This window comes from Lagopus leucura, unplaced genomic scaffold (genome assembly GCF_019238085.1).
Source record: "Lagopus leucura isolate 7727_CA_CO unplaced genomic scaffold, USGS_WTPT01 Super-Scaffold_100004, whole genome shotgun sequence".
Classification (NCBI taxonomy): Eukaryota; Metazoa; Chordata; class Aves; order Galliformes; family Phasianidae; genus Lagopus; species Lagopus leucura.
Window position 1 is genome coordinate 23,647,302 of NW_024962264.1, and position 5,814 is coordinate 23,653,115.

Genomic DNA, 5,814 nt, shown 5'->3' on the forward strand with positions numbered 1-5,814 from the left:
CTCCCTCCGTCGCTCCCTCCCTCCTGCCCTCCCTCCTTCCCTCTTCCTCCTCCTCCTCCTCCTCCAGCCGGTGCAGCCGCGACTCATTCCCCCTCGCGCCCCTCGCGTCCGACCCAGCGCCGAGAGCTGCCCGCAGCGGGGGGGGAGGAACAGGGGGGGAGCGGGTCGTGCCCCTCTCACGCCTTCTCCGGGTGCTTGCGTGAGCCCCGGGTTCGAGAGCCGGCGAGCAGAGCGGCTCCCCCGGAGGGTCTCGGCAGCCGCCTCGGGAGCGCGGGGAGCGACGCGGCGCAGTTCGGGCTTCGCGGAGGACTGCTTACGCCTCCGGGCCGTGAGTGCTTTGCTTGGCCCGAGCTGCGTGAGCGGCGGGGGAAAACAAACTCTCGGAGAAAACAAACAGAGCCTCTTCTCACCCCGTTGGTCGGCCCATCGGTGCTCTCCCCTCAGCCAGCAGGGAGACTCGAAGGAAAACACAGTGACCAAATGCTGGGAACTTATGGAGATAACAGCTTTCTAGACATGGTCAGACCTGCAGCTTGTGCTTAAAAAATTATTTAACTTCTTGTACAGCTGGGAAACCAGATCCTGCTATAACACAAGTTGTATCTGATTAAAAACAAATCTATCAACGCCAAGTAACATATATCAATGTACATTACGAACAAGAAAAACCTTAGCAATCTAATAGCTGAAATCAAGTTTCTTGCTGCTTGGTATTTTACTGGAGGTTCATGAACATTATCCAACAGAAAGCACAATACGATGCAGTGTTGGGTGGATGGGAAAAATTCATCATTTTTAAGCTTCAGCTCCATAAACATGCATATGTTGCGTATGCATGTGTGCGTATTAAGACTAGCTTTTCTTTCGGGGTCTGTTTTCTTTTGCATGGTGTACCAAGTTTGAACTTTTCACTTGTGTTTTCAAGGCCCTTAAGTACTCTGACTCAGACTACATCTCTCCCATTACCCTCTGCGCAGTCTGCCCTTACCTCCCAGTGACAGTATATCTATTTTTTTTCTCCTCCCTATTTTCTACTACGCAGCCTTCATAATGGATGCCCTTCTTTCATTTTTTTTTTTACATAGAAGAAACAAATTATATTACTCCTAACACCAGCAAACTGTTACAGAACCATTAAGGTAACAATGTTACTTAATTGAGTAAATTGAGTAACACAAGGACTTGTTATTATAACCTTTGTCCTTAAGAATGTGAACTAATGTAATCCAGCTGCTAAATTGGACAGCAGCCATTTAATTTTCCTAAAGATCATGATTCACGGTGCTTCACAAAAGCAGTCAGAGCTGGCCTCTGGGATTAGTGATTTTCTTGACTGTGACACTTGTATTTCTGGGAGGATGCCAGATTACATTGTGCCACCTAAACTGCCCTGCCTCACGAGGCCTTTCCCAACCAGCTGAGCCAGCTTCCCTAATTTGCTCAGAGGCGAGGACAGTGCCTGGTCAAAGCACATCGGGAGAACAGTGTTACCACATATGGACTTAATAGCATTGTAGTTGGAGTCTATCACCCTGAAGACAACCCTGACAGCTTCCCCCTATCCTACACCTTAGGCCATCTGCCATGGTGTTGATTTTCATAATGTACCAATATCGTTTTAAAGTGCTACGCAAAGGAAAAGATCAATGGAAAGCAAAATAAAAAACAAAACAAACAAACAAACAAAAAAAACAACCAACAAACCATGAGTTTTCAAACTGTTGAAGTCAGAATGACCTTTGGCAGCTATTTTCTAAACTGTTGATAACTTCTGCATGAATGTTGAGAGCAAGATGAACTCTTTAACGGTGCTGGAGTGCTTTAAGATTTGAGTGCATACACTGTGTCAAACAAATCTTGCAAGTCAGTGCCCCAGCAGGTGGATTGGTTGGATATAATCCTGGGCATGAGAGGTTGAAATTGTTTAGAAATATTACAATAAAGTAACTCAGGTTTTCTAAATATGTTTTTGTTCACCGAATGAAAGAATGGGAAGGGTCCATTATCATTCTCACACAAGAAGACAGAAAAAGTGTTCCACATCAATACTCATAAACTTGGCAAAATGTATTTCAAATTAGAGACACATTCTTAGCTAGCAGAGTGTCAATTCATCCAAATACAGGGGGAAATACCTGAGAGATGACATGCTGATTTACTTGTAGGCCCAGTAGAAATGATGTGGCTGTAAGGGATGTGTACACTCTGCTTCTTCAGACTGGATTTGCTACTAACTCATTGCACTGACTCTGAAGAACTTCATCATGACATAGCCCTTTACTAACACAGGTCTGTAATATGATCAACTGCATAAAAATTAAATGTTACCCATAGAAAAAGATTTTCATAGACAATTGCATTGTTAGAAATCCAGAGTTAACGTCTCTTCACATATTCTCGATGAAATTTGGGTGGGAAGATATTTTCTACATGATCCATTTGGCAGACTTTGAACCTTGTCTTCAATGTTCATGAAAGAATAAAGAAGCATAAGAACTTCCATGTTTTACTGGTCCTTATTTTCACATAATATGTCCATGAGAAAAACCCATATCAGACTTCACAGAATAACTTGGAAGAGCTGCTTCAAAAGACTACAATGAATGCTGTATTCCCGAGAAGTCCCAAGGAATATCCCAAGAAGACCCAAATATCCCAAGAATTTGGATTGCAGAGACTAAGCACATACAATTGGTATCTTTGAAATATATGATGGAAACCAATCTGCTAATTAAAGAAAACATTAGAGAGTTGAAACTCTTGATGCATTATTTAATGGTAAAGTCAAATAAATCATGCTATCTTTACATGTGTGTGTTCTCCTCCCCCCTCCCAGTTCCTCTCTCTGGAATGTACATTAACACTTGCCAGAGAGCTTTGTCATACAATATGCCAACTGGACTCATAAATGTCACAAACAGTTATTGTCCGAAATCACAAGCATGAAAAGATATTAAATATTTTCAGCAATGTTTGGTTTGGGTGCTTTGAATGACAAGTAATTCCATACTAATAGTCTGCACTTTCTGTTCCAGTTTAAGAAGTATCAAAAACATTAAGAAATGCCTTAGATATTGAAGCTGTTCAGATTAAAATCTCCCACCTATTTCACTAAATGCAATGTCAAATACATATAATACTGATATGTTACTTATGTGCAGAATGAGATTTCACTTTATTGTTTCTTAATATAAATTATGGTTAGCAAGTTTTCATTAGTTTTGCTTTCCTTTTGAAGAGATTCCATTGATTTTAATTCATTTTTTTAAGAAGGAGACGGAGGTACGATCTCTCTTTGACTTGTCATTCTGTCACTCTAAATGGTTGTGTGTGTTGTTTTTTTTCTCCCTCCAAACCCTAACCCCCAAAGTGACTAATGCCTCATTTCTGTGACCATCTCTATACTCTGCAAGGTGCTATTCAAGTTGCTATGATAACTAGATAAGTGATATTATATTACAGAATGAACTATGAAGCAATTAATGTAAGAGGGCATTCAAGGAAATTTGCAGAGCATGAATACTTGAGTATGTCCATTTCCTCACATTCTACTGAGAAGAAAAAGTGGAAAACAGAGCTAGAGAAATGTCCCACAAGTCTAATAATGTGTGGGTTCATTGAAAGACAAATTTCAAGTCACATACTTAGTGTGGTTTTACCAAATATTCTTCAACAAAGAGCCTTGTTCAGCAAGTGTAACAGTTTTTTATGTCCTAGTTGTTTTCCTGATGCCAGTTCTATATGATCACTCTGTTACACTCTAAGTTTGAAAAGTGGCAATTGCTGCATAACAATATGAGGTTATGCAGCTATGCTTTATTTCAAATATTATAACTAGCAATATACAGAATAATTCAAGACAGATACACTGGTTGCCAGAGGTGTCCAACTCACTTACAGGACAAGAAACTGACTTAAAAACAGGCTCAGATATTTGCCAAAAGGCATACTTACAGCACAAAACCATATCAGCCCATGATGACTCAGAGGCTGGAATATTTTGTTCATCCAGGACAACAGCAGTACAGGCACAAAATTTTCTTATATTCGGGGACAAGAAGAGAACAGACATTACATCAAAGATGAGTACAAGAAACTAGCTGTGAAAAATCTGCTACCAAAGGTCATACTGTACAAGCTATTGAAGATGTCAAAACCTTTACGGTAAGATTTGGAGGTAAACATTAAAACTGCTGCTCAAGTACTGCAGGCAGACTGTGGGAGTAAGCATAACATATTTTATGGAAATATGATAAATAGCAATTGAAAGCAGGATTAACAGAATAGAAATGGAAGTCAATGCTTTATCAGAATATGAGAATAAGAAGGGCTGGTTTCTCAGCAGAAAGAGGGTCAGAAATTTAAAGACTTAGTTCATTTGCTTTATGAAGTGGAAAAGAGAAGTCATTGGGTACATTCAAAAAGGGAATGAAATCTTGTACAGTGTAATTTCCTGATTTGTAAGAAACCCTAAAAGTATGCAGTTTGTGTGAAAAGATTTGCCAGACCACGTGAGGAAGATGTTACAGAAAATAAGAGGAAAAGGAAGTAGTGACTGGTTTTTAGATTGCCTTAAACTGACACGATAGAAGAAATAATAAGAGAGAGCCTTCTGTCGCATAGCTGAAACAACAAGAAGTCGGTGGAAACATCTATTATAGCTGAAAGAAAAGTTCTGTGGTAAAGAAAACCATTCATTTGAAACTGTTCGGTGAGGAGGGAGATAACTGCTCAGTAAGTTATGGACAGGGGAATGTAGGGATCCCATCATGGTGGGAGACTTTCAAGCACTCCAGTCCAGCATGCCCTTTGCAATCCCAACAGCCCAGTTTTACACTCAACACTCTCACAGTTAGTATTTTAAGCATAGTGAGAGTACATTTTGGAATGGCATAGGCTCCCAGAGGAGTATGAATGTGAGTTTAAGCGCATGTTGCCAATGCTGCACAGGCCTCACCTGCAGGCAGCTCGGCCAGGCCAAAAGCTTCTTGAGGCAGTAGCCAGGTTCTAAATGACTGAGGCAAAATTGAATGCTAAAGTATGCCCTGCCCTCTCTCTATCTGATATAATTATAGGAGGACCTTTAAAACCCTGTATTTGGCAGTGCCTTTAAACACCGCAGCAGCATGGCAGCTGGCAATAAAAACAAAACAAAAATATGTGAACCCCTCCCATGCCTCTTGCAGCTTTGGCAACACACTGTGCAAAGGACTGTCTAGCCTATTCATTTGATTACCAGCTCATTAAGCAATGCAAATATCTAAATATTTGGAAGGAAATGGTTGCATGCCTAAAGTGCAAGGTTTCTTAAGAAGTTAATGTGATCGATTAAAATCAGACCAGCCATCCAATAAGGGAGCTTGTGTTTCTTAGAACTGCACAATTCTAGTGTAGCCCAGTATAGTCTGTCTCCTTAAAGGATTGTAATTATTAGATAAAGCACATTCCCTTAATTATTGGTTGAAATGTAGATTCTTGTTAATATTTATTGGGTAAATACTAACAGGTTTTCTTTGACAAACATGCAGTTAAGGAGAGTCGCAGAAAACATTCACTCCATCTTTCAAAAATAATGAATTAGCAAGGAGCCATGAATCTAATGAATTCTCGTTATTCTTTTTTTTTTGTAAGGTCAGACAGATATAATTTTTTCCATGCTAATGTTGTTGCTCTGTCCTATTTTTCTCTATATGCAATCACTCTCCAGGTACATCAATTTTTGGCATGTTTGCTTTAGGAAAAGGTATGTGTAGCAGAAATGGTGAGTCATGGCCTGAAGCAGTAATTGAGCAGCTGGTGGGAAGGCAGGGGAGC